Here is an 18,006-nt window from a genome sequence, read left to right as displayed (position 1 = left end):
GACATACTTGGTTACTTGAAATGAACTAGCCCTGTCAGAGCCATGCACACATACACACACTGACACGCAACACGCCTGAAACTTGGTTGGATGGTGGGTAGTCGCAAGCCCAGGGATTCCACTGGAGGACAAAGGGGAGGTGATGGACAGAGCGCCGTTAATTACATTTAGGGATTATATCATTTCTTTTCTCACTATGTCAATATTCTAGGAATACCAGAATAGCTGGAGTTGGACAGAGCTTCAGCAGTCTTTGCGGCCAGCAGCATTGACTCTAGAGTTAGGTAGTCTAGGATGGAAGCCTTCTTCTCAACCCCCATAGTTTGGTGACCCTGGACACCTGATGTTTAGAGTCTTATCACCTGTGAAATGGAAGGACCCAAGAATGCCATCGGAGCTGAGGGCTTTGGGGAGGATTAACTGCTTAAGCCCTGCACTTGCTTCCATCAAAGGGGGCCCTTCGAGTTGACCACACCCTCCTTACCATCTCCATCCTGAGATCAGGTGCCTCTGTCTTATACCCTCAAGTGTCCAGGACGAGTGGCCATTCTAAGGTGCTCTTAATAGTCGTAAATAAAGCATTTGTGTTTTCTCTAATGCAAATGTTTCCTGCGCCTAGAACAGGGCATGTAGGTCGAATCTGATGCTCTTTTCCAGGGGTTTGCTCACTCCACAAGCAATCTACACTCCGCATCAGCTTTCTTTCGTGTGGCCGTGCTGAGCGCCACAGCGGGCTGGCATGTACTTGATCATGTCTGTGTTGCACTTGACACTGCATGGCGGGCTGAGCAGTGTCCGAACGGATGTGAGGCTGCCTGGACCTCTCTGTTAATAGGTGTGGGTTTGTCTGCTTCCTCCAGCGCAGCTGCAGAGTGGACCTACATGCATACACGTGCATCATGCGCTATCTATATAAACGGATCTCTCCTTGGATATGCAGAAATAGCAGTTCTAAATCAATCATTTTATACTTTAAGTGGTGGGCTAGACTCCATGCCAACAGGGCCCTACATAATGTTGTGGAGGGAAAATTATTTAGGAGATTAACTGCCTTGGTCATCCATCTATACTATCTATCTATCTATCTATCTATCTATCTATCTATCTATCTATCTATGTATCTATGTATCTATCTTATATTATCGATTTTACAGTTGATTCTCCAAGCAGGAAACAAATGCACAGAAGGTGTATGAGACAGCAAAATGCAGACAGACCATGCTCCTCCGATGTTTGCAGAATACTTTGGGAGGTCAGGTCAAACTGGAGAAAGTGTTCTAGTCCATAATCCATCCATCTACTAAAAACAACATATGGTCACAGCAAATAGCACCAGGGAATAGATCCAACAAGTTGTCACACAGCAGAGAATCTGGCAGGTCTATTAAACTCAATAAAGATACCAGGAGATATGATTTACATAGCCAAGGGCAGGATGCTCTGACGGTGACCTCACCTTATCTCGAATGAACAGAAATGGAAAGAGTACCTGGGCCAGATCGTAAGTGACTTTGCAAAATATGCCAAGGGGTTGACACATCTGGTGCTCTTGAAGCAATGAATAGTATGGTAATTTCGCGATGTGCTGAATTGTCTCTTAATGTTATTTCCAAACACAACTATTTCCCCAACTGGTTTGTAAGCTTCTAGAAACATTCAGAGTCCTTGACTTTAGTATCCCTGTACCTCACAGCACTCGGTCTTCAGTTATTGCTGAACAATAGGGTTTAATCCGTTAGAGTCCATTTCCTCTTTCACATTGGTCCCAGCTTTGACACGGTATCTGTGATAGTTTTCATATCATCCTCTGGACCTTGGTGGAATGCCACGATGGTGTGGTACTTGATGTCAGTAGCCTTGGGAGGCTCAGACCTCCATCCCACATGGTCCATGTGGTGTAGCTTGCTTGATGAGGATGCCTCAGCCAGAGGTGTGAGGGCATGAATCAGCCCACGATGAACATGGGCTTCAGCTGCTGGGGGCTGGCTCTCATAGAGATCACAGAAGTCTGAGGCCTGTCAGGCTGCCGGGCTCAGAGCTCAGGCAGAGTGGAAAAACTCATTAGCTAGGCTTAATTAGAGAACTTTCCAAGTCCTTTAATGTCAGCCTACTTCCTACCACCTCATTAATGTATTCAAAAGATTTTTACACCTTTAATGTGGGAATGATTTTCTTAATTCTCTCAGCAGCAAAATGCCACAGAGTCAAGCTATTGAGCTCAAGAACAAACAGCACAATTACGGCGGTGGAAGTTGCGAATCTTTGAACCAATAACATTTGGTGTTATTAAAGATGAGATTTGGGACCCGATTTTTGGGCTGCACAGAGGCAGGTGGTTTGGCGCCCTTGTGATGGCTCAGGCCACCCTTCTCATTTAGTGCATTTTACAGGTTTCAGGGTATCTTTTCCATCAACCCGCAGATTCTCATAACATACTAATGGAGATTAGGGACAGGTGGTGTTACCATTGTCCCACAGATGAGGATTTTAAAACTCAGAGCCAGAGAGTACACAGGGAGACAGTTCCCTGCTTTTATGGCTGACAACGAGCATATACATCTCCAGCCGAAGTGACATTAGATACTGTCCTGTCAGGAACAAACAGGGGGCCTGGGAGGCAAAGCGGGCTTCAAGGGGGAAGGTGGTAGATTTAGTTTAAGATGTGTTGCGTGCGGCTGTCAGAGCCCCCCAGATAGGATGCATATAGTCTCTCAGCTGCCCCTCGCTGTAAATGCTCTGTCTTTTCAACCTGAGGCTGCTGAGCATTTTTGCTGCATCAAGATCTTCCTGAGTTAGCCCCAGAGATTATGTCAGTCCGGGCTAAATATATATGTGCAGTCCCCTGCTCTCCTCTTCGATAGATCCCAGCCCAGCCTTAGATAACACTCGCTTCACAGTGAGATTAACTAACCTGTGGCTCATCTGATGTCCTCAGCACTTCTGGGAGATCTGAGCTGCCGTTTGTCTTTTATCAGTTGGGAAACAGAACTCTGTTAAGATGCAGAATTTTCCCAATGACACAGACAGCTGACAGGGGAGCTGTCGGGCCTTGGCCTATATGGCTGGTGATCTTAGCAGGACCTACACCTTTGTCCCCAGTGAAGTTTTCTCCAGTCTCTATAAAATGCTTCACTTGATAGCTTTCTCACCCTACCCCAGAAAGCACGAGGGACCCATGTTCTCCTGACCAGACATCCCACCTAGAAAACCTAACATACATATTTTGGTATGAATTTAGATGCTCTCATGCTCATTCTCATTATTTTTCCTTCCTTTGTCCTTGAGCTCTTGTTATGCTGTTGACTATAGGCATACAGCAATGAGTGACCAGGCATCCTCTGTGGCCTCCTGCATGCCTGGACAAAGCATGTTTGCATCATGCAAACAGTGCTGCATGAGCGAGTCTTCGAGTACCACGTGCTGTACAGGTGACCCCTGGTTCCACTAACTTTGAGATGTTTTGGACCTTCATTTGGAGATGAAAAATGTCTACATCTTTTCTGGGGAAGTCTATAGGCCACAAAGAAGATGAGGCATGTGGAATGGTGATGTGACACCACACTCTGAAGACACAGGTGGTTCTGCTGTCCAGCTAACATGGACATGTCAGCGTGGGTGTAGATTCATATGCGTCTCAGGAGCCCTGGGAGATAACAGCAGGTTTCTGGCCTCACAAGGGAAGCGTTTTGCTTCCGGTCATAGGTTAAGTCAAGCCAGTGTAACATGGGTTTTTATTTTATTTTATTTATTTATTTATTTATTTATTTATTTATTTATTTATTTATTTTTATCTTGGCTCTTGACATTTTGGAAAGGAGTGTCATGCCGTTGACTTACTGACACGTGAGCATCCTGGAGGAAAGGCACAGATTACCAGGAAGGAATGAATGTGAGTTCGCCATAGTAACCATGTTTCCTGTCCCTCTTCCTCGGCTGTAGATCTGCCTAGTGAACTAAAAAGACTATGTTTGTCATGATCTCCTTCGCTAGGACTGGGTCACATGGTGAGATAAGAGCACGCCCCTCCAGTCGCTTGCTTCTTTCTTAGAAGAAAAATGGCTCCTAGGAAGGCCTGAACTTCCATGTTAGTTAGGAGGTCTCCGGTAAGGTCTAGAAGCTATTTTGCTTTTTCAATAGTTTGTGTTAATACCTCCGTTATTTTAAAGAAAGGAATGAGCAGATCTGCAGATGGCACCCAGCTAAACTCAAAAGCTGAGAACATTGATCCATGGGTGTAGAGCGCTGGTTTTCCGGGATGAGTAAGCTCTCGTGTTCTTTGGCACAACTCAGCAGTGCGAGTATAATTAACAACAATGAAGTATATATATCAAATAAGATAGAAAAGAGGAGACACGAACGCGAATGTGTTCAGAACAAAAGGTGCTTTTCCTGCTTGGGTCCCTCGTCGCAGTATATCTCAATCAAATTGTCACACTGACCCTCATCAATAACTTCAAACATGTGTCAATCAAAAAGGGAAGTCCACAGACACGCACAGTGATGACATGGTAGGATGAATGACAAGGAAGGCTGACTGTTGATCATGACCCACAGCGAGGCAAGTCCGAGCAGGCGGTTCTGCTCTGGGTTCAGTCTCAGGCACAGGTAAAATGGCAGCAGGTTTGTTTGACCTTTCGCAGAAACACAAGAACTCAAATGGAAGTGTGCCAAGGCTTTATGCACGTCTTCAACAAACTAACAGCAATTATGGTAATTAAGGAGTCATAGCTAAAACGACTGAGAGTGTGGAAAGAGGAAATGACATTTGTACCGCAAAGCGAAGTGGGGTGTATGATGTAAGGTGGCCGCCGTACTGGTGACGTCAGGACTAAACTTGAGACATGGAGTCTCAGAGAAGTGCTTATCTCATGATCAACCCCTAAAAAGATGTGCTAGTGAGAGCTCAGTTAGCCCAGCATGTTAGAAAAGTATAAGAGGAGATGTGGTAATGATGTTCGTATATGCAAAGGGATTTCACGCAAATGAGACTATTAATAAATTTATTATGATATACTTTATGTCTATTTAAAATGTATTTATTAGTCATATATTTATTTATGTTTTAATAAATAATATATTATATTTATATATTTAAAATATATACTAAATAAATTTCTGGTACATTCAATATATTTATTATTATGCATTTTTTTAAAGAGCAAATTCAATTTGAGGGGATAGAAGGAAATAAAATTTAGATGGTGTTAGAAGCCTTTGTATAGCAATTTCCCTGTAATAAATCTAGGTAGGTGGGGACAAAAGACCCTTTGCAGGGCTTGTTGGCTTTTCTCGTATGGACTGCCATGTGCCGAGCACCTGCTGAGGGAAGGGGTTCATCAGACTTTGTTTATGTGTGACTGCTGCAGAATATTGGCTTTGTTTGGGGCACAGGGAACAAGTAAAATGATGTAGCCAGAATCTGTAGTGAGACCCCAGCTGGGGAAGAAGGAATCTGCAGTCTCCCAGAGGTCATGAGGAAGATTTGGGGCTCTTTCCAACTTCCCAGCAGGGGATATTCCATTCCGAATGGACAGCTGGTACCAAGGTTAAAAGTCTGAGACGTCATAATGTGTTCTCAAAAGGCAAATGCTATTTGGGAGAAACAGTGCCAGGGAGGCCAAGGTTAGCTCATGAAGGCTTTGCTGTGTCCTTAAGGAACACCAGGGACTCTGGCTCTCTCCTGGGTGGCTTCGGAATGTCTGGGCACCAGGGTAGTGCACTCAAGCATGGAACTGAAACTGCCGAGGGCAGATCTCCATATACCGTGAGCTCACTGAGGGCAGAAAGTATACTTTAAATGTTGTATCTTCATTTGCCTGTTCTTAGCCAATCAGAGTTGATTAACTTCGTTAGTCTTGTAGAATGAAAAGACTCTTCATGGATCTCGCGGAAGGAATGGGCCCTGGTATGATTTATAGAGAGTTGGGGTCTAGATGTTTCTGCATCTGCTGACGGTGACATTAAGAATTACTTGTAGGGAGCTGTGCCTCCTCTAGTGTACGTCTGCCGATGCAAATGCCAGCGACGATTGTCAACACTTCTTTTGTGCACTGTGCACTCCTGAACACACACCTGTGTTGCCATCTAATTGGCAGAGGCTGCTTTTGCTGACAAGGAAGCTCAGCCTGGCAGAGGCGATGAAACCCAACCACAGGAAGGGGGTCAGGATGTGCGCAGTCCACAATTTGACCCCTGATCTATTTCACATATGCATCCAACCCACTATATGAGCTATGGAATGTAGTATTTTATTCATAGGAGGGCCCTTAGTTAGTCTCTCAATTCCAAGGAAGAACCCAGACTTCCTTAGAACTAAAAGAGTTGAATTTAGTTAAGAGAAGTTAGGCTCTTTGGAATCTTCATGCTTCATACTAAATACAGTTGCTCGAATGGTGAAGAAGTCTATCGTTTTCTTATTTTGGTGTCTGTTACTGCGATAAAGACCATGACCAAAAGCATCTTGAGGAGGAAAGGGCTTATTTGCCTTCTGCGCATATGTCAAGTCACAGTCTGTTAAGTGGGGGCAAAGTAGGAACTCAACACTCAGCACCGGCGCTCCGAGGCAGGAACTGAAGCAGAAGCCACAGATGAATGCTGCTTACTGGTTTTGTCCTCCTGGCTCTCAGCCTGCTTTCCAGTGCAACCAGGACCACCTGTATTGGGACAGATTGCCTAGAGTGGGCTGGATCCTTCCACATCAATCCTCAGTTAAGAAAAGATGCCACGAGCTTGCCGCTTTCTCAACTGAGGTTTCCTCTTCTCAGCTGACTCCAACTTTTATGTCAAGGTACCAGAAAAACTAACCAGGACAATAGGATTAGGACACATTTGGCCGAGTTGGACTGTCAAGAATTATGGCAGGAGGAAACACTGCTCCCTGGTCTCTGCGTGCCGGTTACTATACCAATAGGTACTGGGGCTAGAGAAGATTGCAGACTAACAATGGTGGGAAAACGGAAGGGAAGTGAGTGATTAGCCCCATTTACCCTAGGGCTGTCTGTAATCTGGAGATCTACAGGATGTTTTTTTCTTCTTTTCTCCTCCTCTTCCTCCTCCCCTTCTCCTTCTTCTTCTTCTCCTCCTCCTTCTTGTTTTTTTTTTTTTTTTTTCACTGTCTTCCATCATTTGGGAGCCCAGAGATCAGCACACAATGAGAGGTCTGGGAGGCCCTATCTTCGCTGCTTCTCAGCTCAAGCCTGGGGAGAAAAAAAGACAGCATAGCGCCCTCCTGGCTGCCCAGCACTGTGCTCACCCATGAAGAAACAGGGAAATTCTCAGGGAAGACATTAGTTTTAAAATACTACATATTCCGAGGAAATTGCTGCTGCTGTTCACAAAATCAGGAATTCTTAACAATGGTAAGTGTCCATCAGTGGAAATGTTTATAAAGAAAATGTGTATATACGCAGGAGAATATTAGTTAGACATTAAAAATGGTCGGATCCTTGACTTTTCCGCCTCATGAATGAGTCTGGAGGGCATAGTTAAGTGAAACAAGCCAGGCCCAGAAAGACAAATACCGCAGAGATGACCTCACTCGTCTGTGAAATCAAAACAAGTTGATGTCATAGAGTTCCAGTGGGAGAGTGGCGATCAGACAGCGGGGGGCGGGGAGAGCCTGGCCCCTGCATAGCTAGGGAGAAAGAAGACATTCTGATGCTCTGCAGCATAACTGCGTAACTATGGTGAATATTGCCGTGGGTTATTCCAAAAACCCACCGCAGGAGGAGAACCTTCTCACAGTAAAGAATTAACTATATATGATTGGGGTAATAGATAACGCTAAATGCCACACTCTTGATTATTACACAACGTATTCTTGTGTCTACCGCCACGCTGAACCTCAAAAAATGTGTATACCTATCCCATGTCAGTTCAAAAACACAGTAACAGAATTGAAAAGAAAAGTAAGTAGTGGATACTTGGCTGACTTTTGCTTGCCGAGTGGATCTGGCAGATGGCTGTGGGCAGGAAGTTCTGGGACCTCGACAGACGCTGACCATCCGTGGGTGTTGGTGGCCATTCGTCCCGGTTGTTGAGAAGATGGTCACGTTGTCCTTGTGAAGATCAACCCGGGAAACCTTAAGTTCCTGTATCATGGAACACAGCAGGGCCTCCGGGACAGCTTTCAGAAAACAGGGAACACAGTGGCCCCCTGTGATTCTGACTCAGGGAGGTGAGCTTGACTGGTCAAAGGTTTCTTTCTGTCCGCCATGCCAGAGATGAAAGTTACGAACACTTCTGCTCCCTCGTGGTGGGTGAGGGACAAAATGTCCGCACACTGCCATCTGGTGGTCACGGCCTGTCACTGCAGCTTAAATTAGCCTCTTCACTTAGAAAAGGGCTTTGCCAGCTGTAGCAAAGCAACAATGGAAAAATATGGTTCCCAGCCTTGAGGGATTCACAGTCTAATGGAAAAAACAAACAAACAAACAAAAAAACAGGCATTTTAAGTAAAAGGTGCAAGGTGGCATCAGAGCACAAAATCTCTGTCTGAAAGTACAGGGAAACACCTTCCAGTTGGGTCTTGAAGCATCCCTTGTAGGTACCACTGTGTCAAAGAGGAACATCCATACCAGGCATTTGGGGAGTGTCACTAGTAGCTGACTTGTTGGTAAGGAGTATGGGAAGGAAGACACAATAAAGAGCTGAAAGAACAGGAATGGCAGACCCCAGGAGCCTTGAAATACCTAAGAAGATTTGCTCCAGGGCATTAAGCAGGATGCTAATGGATTCCAATTTTGGTGATCAAACTGAGGGCTCCCAGCGTCCACACATCAGCTTTCCAAATGTTCGCCAATGGAAGCCCATTTTCGGAAACACGCACAAGTGCAGTGGTTATGATTGAAGTTAGAGTTCTCAGTCACTCCAAAGCCGTGTCCCTTGTCTATGGTGTATGTGAAGTCTACGACAAGTTGGTGGCTCAGTAGAGCAGCATGTGATACCTGCCTCTGCCGGAAGGAAACTCTGACTTACTATGATCATCCCCTCTGTGGTTACCAAGTCTGCTAAGTCCAGTCTGCAACTTAGGATATTTGTAAATCAGCTCCGAGATCTTTTCTTATCCCCTCTCCTAGAGCCATCCTAGATTTTTAGTTGAATGGCAGTCTTTATTTTTATCGTTCAGTTTCCAAATACAAGTTGTATGCCCCCAGCCCTAGCTTCTAGCTTTATTTTGTGAGAGCAAGGTGCCGATCAGGCATCTCTCTCTTCAGCCTCTACTAAGCATCCTTTGTCTGCCACTCACGAGAAGCGCTGTCTTGCATCTCACTGCTGGGTTCAGTCTAAGGACGGCACTTGGTCAGGACTCCTGATCGGTCTGCTGAGTGACTGCACGATCCCAGTTTGCCGCAGTTTCTGTTTTGTGACAGCATGTGGCTGCTGCACGACCTTTGCCACAGGTGAGACGTTTCAGGAGGATATTCGTCCAGGAGTAAGCAGCTTCCTGACGGGCAGAGATGATTTTCTTCCCGCACGCACTTTCTGACGTGAAGCACCGGTTCCCACGCACTAAGCAGTCTTCCCTCCGATGCTCCCTCCTTTTCCCTGTCTTTACTCACGCTTGGCCCACTCTCTCAGCACGGCGGGGTCAGTTTGCTCTCACTTTCCCACATAGCTTCTCTGTTTCAAGGCTGTGTCCGGAACTTCCTCCTTCTTGCCATCTGGCCACTATCTACCACCTCTTCCCACCCGGCCCCCAGCTTTTCCTTGGCGGCCCTCACACAGAGATGCTAACTCATTCAGTGACTTTTCCCGGTGCACGCATTGGTGCACGCGCCGTGGTTTCCACGCTGGATCTTCAACCCACTCTGAATCTTTGACAGTGAAACCCCCTGTAGGTTCATTACTACTTCCCGGAGAGCTCCTAGCCCAGTGTTCTTTTATATGGCCGCTGCCAAGTTCAATAAACATTAAGCTAGTGAATATCACACTTTACAGCTAATGCTTTTGGGGCTGCTCTAGTCTTCACTGGAGGAGATGGAAATGTAACACAGCCTCCTGCTTTCGATGACTTAGAGAGTCTCCTGTTTTGTTACTCTGTTCTGTTCTATAGCTCTTTATTTTCGTGCATGCCTCCCTTCAGTAAACCGAACTCTTTGGAGCAAGGAAAGGAAAGTGATTGCCCTGTGTCCTGGCCCACAATATATGACCAATTGTCTTTTCTATGAATTTTCACGTACAAGGGTCACTTTAAACAGCAGAGATGTTTGGGATCTGTAAATAACACCCTGGAATGATTCAGGTGAGTGTAGCTGAGGTGGACAGGTTCACAGGTGTGGGGCTCCTCATCTCCTGCTGCAGCTGTTCACCTCTCTCTGAAGCTCCCTGAGGACAGATGGACAGATGTGAATAGAGAGATGGACAGTGTTCGGTCATCTCTAGACAGCCCTGCCTGCCTGTCCCAGGAATGTGCTGGGGTCGAGACTTCAGTCATCCTGTCTGTGAATAGGGGCTTGACTTGATTTTCTAGAATCTTAAATTGCTGACAATGCCTTGAATTAATTTTTATTGGTTTGGTCTCAAGTATCCCTCTCCAACTCACGAAAATGTCCAAACTTTGACGGCTCATTAAAATTGCTTAGTCATCTTCAACCAATGGTAAGTGAGTACCAGTTTATGCTCTCCCGATGGTGCTGTGGAAGCGCATGTGAAGAACTCACATTCAAGCAAACCCTGGAAGTGTGTGACCTTTGTGACTCATTGGAGAACTAAAATCAAACCAGTTTGGGGAAACCCAGCAATTGGCGAGAGGGAGCTAATGCCCCAACTATTGTCTTCTCACTTCAGCTGCAGAATATGCAGTAAGGACACCATAGAGGCTTCCAGACACTCCAGTCTGACTCCAAATACGCTGAGCCTTTGGGTGGCAAAGGGACGGGGAACAGAACGTAACGTCATCTTTAGTCACTGATGCTATTGTGCTACTTTGGTTATAAGAAAGAGAAACCCAGCTGGGCGGTGGTGGCGCACGCCTTTAATCCCAGCACTTGGGAGGCAGAGGCAGGCGGATCTCTGTGAGTTCAAGACCAGCCTGGTCTACAAGGGCTAGTTCCAGGACAGGCTCCAAAGCTACAGAGAAACCCTGTCTCGAAAAACCAAAAAAAAAAAAAAAAAAAAAAAAAAAAAAGAAAAGAAAAGAAAAGAAAGAGAAACCCATTGAATCCAAGGAATGAAGGATTTGTTCCTAGAATACACATAGATGTGGAAATGGGCCCCTTCGGCTTTACCAGGACCCCCATAAGTCTTGCTCACCAGTCTCCCAGCATACATCTCTAGAAGGGGAGTGTAATCTGGCACAAATGGATGTGCTTGTCTCACTATGTTCTCGGTTGAAGGGGTTCAAGGCCAGGCTCCTGTTCTTTTTGTAAAATTGTTGTTGTTGCTATTATTTTGTTTTTGTTGTGTATATGACATATGTCGGGGGGGTGTCTTCCATGGTACACGTGTAAAGGGGGGAGAACAAGTTTGTGGGGTTGATTTGCTTTTTGTACCTTTTAATAGGTGTTGCGGAGTATTTAGGCAAAGATGCTTAACTATGTACAGTTCTGCTGCTTTTGCTTCTGCTTCAGAATGTCTGTGTAACTAGGCAAAGATGTGCTGCTGCTGCATTTGTTTAATCATGCAAAGCTGTTTTGCCTTGCCTGCCCGAGACACATGATTGGTCTAATAAAGAACTGACTGGCCAAAAGTGGAGAAGGAGACATAGGTGGGACTTCCAGACAGGGAGAGTAAGTAGGAGGAGGAATTTAGGCCCAGGGGAATAAAGAAAAAGAAACACCAGGGTGACACCAGGGGTCAGCCAGCCAGATGGACATGGAGGAAGCGGGAAAGTGGAATGCACAGAATGAAGGAAAGGCAAAAAGTCCTGAGGCAAAGCAAAGATGAATAGAATCAGGTTAAATAAAGTTTAAAAAGCTAGTAGGACAAGCCTTAGCTAAGGTTGAGCATTCGAAATTAATAATAATTCTCCGTGTCTTTATTTGGGAGCTGATTGGTGGTCCAAAGAAAAGCAGGGATCAGGCTCTGGTCATCGGCGCCTTTACCCACTGAGCCAGTCAGGGGCCAAGCTCTTGTTTCTGTGTTTCATCTTCAGCGTGATTCAGTTGCTTTGTTAGTTTCTGTTTCACTTAGAATCTATTCTTTTCTCTTTGTACCACAAACTGCACCCCTTATTCTACATCACAAAGTCTGGAGAGATATAATTTGATTGCTATGGTTGAAATTATGACCCCATATTTGCCAGTGCCTTCAAGTCACATCAGAGTTACTGAGTACCCTTTTTTGGTAGTCAGTGGCATATGGGCATTCTGCTTTAGGAATATCTTTTAACATATTAATGTGGCCATTTCTTTCTGTTTTAAGATTTATTTTGCTTTCAATTAATTGTGTGTGTATGTGTGTGCGCGCACATGTGTGCGTGTGCTCACCCATCGAGACAGGAGACATAGGATTCTCCTGCAGCTTGGGTAGCAGTGTGAGATGCCTGATGTGTGCTAGGAACTGAAATGGGGGTTCTGAGAGAGCAGCACACACTAACCACTGAGCCATCTCTGCAGTCCCTAAACGTGGCGATTGCTAAGCTGACTGGGGTTCTCACCTCCAAATACAGACTGACCATTTCTTTACGGGAGGTAATGATGCAGGAGTCACATTGTCCACCCAGGGTGTTCCCACTGGTGACACAAAAAAGCCAGGAACAGGCAGAGTTGCTTTTCAGTGCCGTTTCCATAGCTACCTTATGGCTGTGGTACAGGAAGAAAAGTATGAGGAAATCATAAAATATATAGAGGGAAAGAACTTTGGTCTTGAGGAAAATGTTTCCTGGCTGTCACCGTCCCAGATGGATGGTGTTGGGGATTGTTTCACATACGGTTTGCAGTTCCTGGAAGGTCACAAATCATCATTACTCACCAAGCTTCACTTCAACTTGCCAGGCACAGATGTGATTTTGAAATAAATACTTCACTTCCAATCATACGGTTATTCGTCAAGGTCTGTTTTGTTTCGAATTCCCTATGAGCAGAGCCCAAGAGTGGGTCACGTCTGTTGAGGACATGCTCTGAAACACCGCCCTCCCAGAAGGAGGGTAAGCAGGATTGGGGAGGGGGGGGCCGGACAGCAGTATGATCAGCCGGGAGGGCCAGCCCTGTTCTGAGTTGCAGGGAGTCAACCGCTGGACAATGGTCTCAACCCGATGCAAGCGGTTCACACTCCTGAATTCTGGGTCAGTCAGTCAGGGGGTGTATGATGTCAGGCTTGCTGTGTGTCTTGGGTGATCCTGCTCCCATTAGGCCATGGTTCTGCCTTTCCACTCAAGTGTATACACTGTAGCTGTGGGAAAACAGGCATTCAGATAGCGGATGGAATCAGTGTGGAGCACCGTTAGCATCGACCGTAGGGCTTCCGCTAAGTGTTCCATGGGAATCCCAGCTCCAGGCAACAGAGGAAAGTATTCGGAGGGACAGAAGGCTCACTGATTAGAGAAAGGGCAGGAGCAGATGTGAACCATGTGCCGAAGCCAAGGTAAGCTAAGAGGTCAAGACTGTAGAGGACCTGGTACTATGGGTGCTTCCACCTATAACTGATAGACTTGTACAACATCTTCCTGGATGCCAATGGCCGTTCCCATAGCCACTTCACTCCTTCTCTTTCCTATCCACACAGCAGTCTGAGCAGAAGCACCTGGTTAGCCAATTCTAGCTTCCATGTCCATCAGCTGTGTGCTGGAAGTGGAGAGTGGCGTGGCTTTTTTCTTCCAGATGTTGGGCAGGTATGGCACTTCATAAACTCCTCAGAAGGAAGTCACAGGGCTGGGAACTGAACAGAAAACTCTCATGGATGACTAGAGTATCTGAAAAACGTGCAAAATATGCTGGAACACCCCCTTTAGAGTTCTGAAAGTGAAGGTGACAAGAAATGACTTTATTCATCTATTTAGAGAGGTTAAGGAGCTTCATTTGTCTACTCACTGAATATGTGTTGATTCATTCTAGGTACTTCCAGGTGTGGAGATTTTACAGCAAGAACTTTAAGGCAAAAGTACTGTCCTTGTACTGTACATATCTTTGTGTGTTGTGGGATGGAAGAGTGAGGCAGAGAATTGGAGATCGTTCAACCTTGTCTTGTATCAGCGGGTGATGGAGATGCTAGCAGGTAAGTACCAAGGAAGGTGTATAGGGAGACGTCTGTGCTATGGGAAGAGTCGTTTTCATTTGGTTGGTGAAAGTCAGTCCTGCTATGAGAGTGACATCAGAATTGCTACCTGAAGAGGAAAGAGAATGAAAATGGGTGATGTGGGGTGGAGAACTAGGTAGAGGAAGTAGTAAGAAAGAAAGGTATGGGCGCTGCGGAGGCAGCATGCTGGGAAGAGGAAACAGCAGCCCAGGCTCCCTGAGACACCAGGTCACCTGGCGTGTTCAAGTACTGGGGGGAAAACCAGTGTGATGGATGTGGAGGATCAAAGGAAGGAGCAGCAGGAGGACATGGGAGGGGAGTTGAATCATGGGACTTTGGAGCCCATAAAATGCTCTGAGTAGAAAACCGATATGGGCAGCCTTACATTCATAAGCGTGGAGGATGGGAAGGTAGGGACTGTGGTTCAGAGGCTACTGCAATGAACGCTAAGACATGGAGGAGTCTGTGGAGTCTGTGAAGATGCTGCAAAAACAAACAAACGAACAAACAAACAAAAAAATCAAAAAACCAAGAATGCTCCTGTGCAGTGGACTGAGTAATTGTCCCCAAACATGTCTGCATCCTGACACCTGGAAACTGTAAGGTAACCAAGACTTTGTAGATGCGATTAAACACATGGAGTTGGGGAATTCTGGGCTGTGGTGGACATAGTGTGGTCACAAGGATGATTATAATGATTTATGGTGGGCAGGATGAAGAATCAACCTAAGTGGTCATCAGCGGAAGAAACGGATGACATAGGAAGGGAGGAAAGAAGGAGAGTCAGAGACAGACTCATAGAAAGACAAACATACAGAAAGACAGAGACAGACACAGAGACAAAGAGGAATGGGATGGAATCCTAAAAACAGAAGAAATCTTGTTATTTGAAACACTGAGAATAGGCCTGGGGAACATTTTACTAAGGGACACAGTCCAGCTACGACACAGAAGGACAGAGCCACATGGCCTTGCTTCTCTGTGGAGCCTAAAGTTGATAAACTCAGAAACAGCAGAATTTAGTTACCAAGGGTGTGTCAGGTGAGAGAAATGAGAATCTCCGCCAGGGTACAGAACTTTTTCTGTGGAGAGTGTACGAGCTGTGGTGATTTAGTATCTACCACAATGACTTAGTTAAATATTTGAATTTTGGAAAAAAAATGTGGATCTTAAGGGTTCTTCTTTCACAGAAACATCTATAATAGAAGTGGTTGACATTGCACTTAGCTTGATGTGGCAGTTATTACACGGGACACACTTCACAAATATCGTACACTTTTCCTTTTTGATTACACCTCAATACAACTGCGGATAATAAGAGTGAAGATGGGAGAAGCAGTTGGAGATGTTGCAGTATGGGCCTTGGTGACATGGGGATTATCACCCAAGGGAAAACATTGGCTTCTAGAAGCCAGAAAAATCAAAGACATTATTTTGCAGGTCTGCCTGGAGTGCAGCCTTGCAGACAGTTAATCTTCAGAACTGTGAGGGGGAAGCTGGTGTTCTCCTTCATTATCTTTGCTGTGTTTGGTGAGAGCAGTGAGAACACCCAACTACCTGCTATCTTACGGAGCAGAACAAGCCATGTTTACAGGGAACTGGCTATCGATGTAAGAAGGAGCCGGAGGTCATGATGCAAGTTTGTGAGGGAGCAGTTGGAAGGATGGAGTATCTTTCGTGTCGACATTTGGAATGCCTGTTCCAAATGACACTGTCCCAGTCCATCCAGTTAGGTCCCTTACATTCAGAATTTGGTAAGCATTTATCTGGAAAGGTGTTCATGGGGCTCAACTCCTAGTTTGGTGGCTAGATGGATTTCTTCATAGCCAACCACCCTGCACCAATTTAATAGCACCATTGGCACTTGCTGTAAGGCCTCTGTCTGTCAGTCCTTCCTCTGATGGCTGCAAGAAGCATAGAATTGCATGAAACTAGACAAGTGCATTTTATTTCAAGGAAGAGATTAGAAAATATCTGGACCATAAAGATTATTTTGAGGTAAATGGTGTTGACTAGAAGCCACAGTTGCTCTGCTGATAGGATCTTTGGAATGAGGGACGGATTCCCTAAGACCATCACTTAGAAGCAATATACATCTCTTAAGATTATCCTTGACATGTCACTCTAGAGTGGTGGGAGGAACTGGAGGATCCCACAGCCCTAACTGTGCTACTCCCATGAGACCATGCTCTTTTTGAGGCTCAGCATCCCCACTGTACATTCGGGATGCTGCAGTCAAGGATTTCCAAGAGCCCTAGCACGTCTGGTCCTTGCTTGTTTCTGTTATGTGTCTGTCAGAGGCCTGGGTGTACTGCTCAGCTGTCCTGGGTCACAGTACTGTCTACCTCTGATTCCAAGGAATAGACAATGATCTATGTCTGCCTTCTCTCTCCCGCCATCCTGTCAGGCTTTATTCCAACCCTAGGTCTGCCATTGTCCAGGCTGAAGTTGGCAACCTTGCTTCTTTTCCAACTGGCCATGACTCACACATCCATAAGACTGAGCAAGGAGGAAAGACGCCTTTGAAAGGGGTCTAGGGCAGATGGCATGCATCCTTTCCAGACTGAGTGTGGTATGCCAGACTCAGTGAGGGGCCCTCGCTCTGATGGGGAGCTCTGGGAGGCAGACAGAGAGGCCAGGTTCCGGCCACCTTCTGTTCTAGTTTGCCTAATGATGCTTTTGGCGAGAGACACGGAGGACAAAGCAAGGAAGGATGAGATTAGTGTACAAGAGGCACAGCAAGCACCCTTGACCTTCTGGGAGGAAGTTTCTATGAAGATAAAAAAATATAGATATAAAACAAGCACTGTGCTATTGCCACCCCAGTGGAGGCGAGCCAGGGTTTGAGTGCCTGCTTCCTAAGCCCTGGTAAGATCTAGAACCTGCCCAGACTGTGTGACTGGAATCCCTGGTCTGCCTCTCCTGCTCCTTTCTGGCTGTGGCAGACACGATGCCTCTAGCAGCATCCAGACAAAATTACTTGTGTTGAGTATTATGGGATGAGTATTCTAGAGACAAACAAGGCTCAAATAAGTGAGCAAAATGGTGAAAAGCACACGATTCTTATGGTAGGGCACATTCTATGTGTTGCACCTTTCTTTGGGCTCTCAAAGGACCCAAAAGACTACAACGGATAAAACAATGATTCTGGCCAATATTTTTTTAAATCAACAAAGAACTGTTGAATGAATATCAACATCATAGTCATTTATTAAGACCATTGGAGGGTTCCTCAAGGCATCTCAGATAGGAAATAGTAGCCGTCACTATTTCCTGGCTCTTGCATTGTTTCTAACCAGTTTTTTCCCTATAGTCTCCCAAGTAGTCCAATAAACATGGCTTTCTTATTGTTCTCTTTGGAAGAATAGAAGAATCTTTGAATGACGGTATTCCTGGGATGAACAGGGATCACCCTGAGAAGGTACTGAGCATCATCACCCTTGGAAGGTACTCAGCAGCATCACCCTGAGAAGGTACTCAGTGCAGCCTGACCACAGTAGTTCCTTACCCTCATGCCATCTCACCCAGCTGTGTCTCCAATTTGTTGCTCTTGGCTCCTACTCCTTAGCCTGTAGCCTATCGTCTTCCCATTGCGTTCTCTTTTCTGGAGATAAAGCTAAGCGATCCTCATTTTAACTGCTAATGTTTTACCTATTTCTTGGAAGCTGACCTCCAAAGAAACCTACTTACCCAGGAACTTTCTTTTGTGTTTTTGTTCTAGACAACAAACATTTTCTTGCTCAGAGAGATCGTGAAGGCTGTTATGGTAGTAAAGTTTTATTGTCCCTAGAAATTTCTGAGTAGTTGGCAGTGACCCCAACAAAGATAAAA

General features: G+C 45.6%; 1 long non-coding RNA gene across 1 annotated transcript in view; it reads left to right on the top strand.

Annotated features, from left to right (window-relative positions):
• The window catches only part of LOC130872108 (uncharacterized), a 42,993-nt gene that overhangs the window by 18,321 nt on the left and 6,666 nt on the right, over positions 1-18,006 (top strand). The window contains exons 2-5 of the long non-coding RNA XR_009056884.1: positions 12,936-13,087; positions 13,666-13,771; positions 13,995-14,154; positions 17,539-17,648. This is a non-coding gene — a long non-coding RNA (uncharacterized LOC130872108). The remainder of the gene's footprint in view (positions 1-12,935; positions 13,088-13,665; positions 13,772-13,994; positions 14,155-17,538; positions 17,649-18,006) is intronic.

Source organism: Chionomys nivalis, chromosome 3 (assembly GCF_950005125.1).
Source record: "Chionomys nivalis chromosome 3, mChiNiv1.1, whole genome shotgun sequence".
NCBI lineage: Eukaryota > Metazoa > Chordata > Mammalia > Rodentia > Cricetidae > Chionomys > Chionomys nivalis.
The sequence above is the reverse complement of the archived record's forward strand: the minus strand, read 5'-3'. Positions and strand labels throughout refer to the sequence as shown.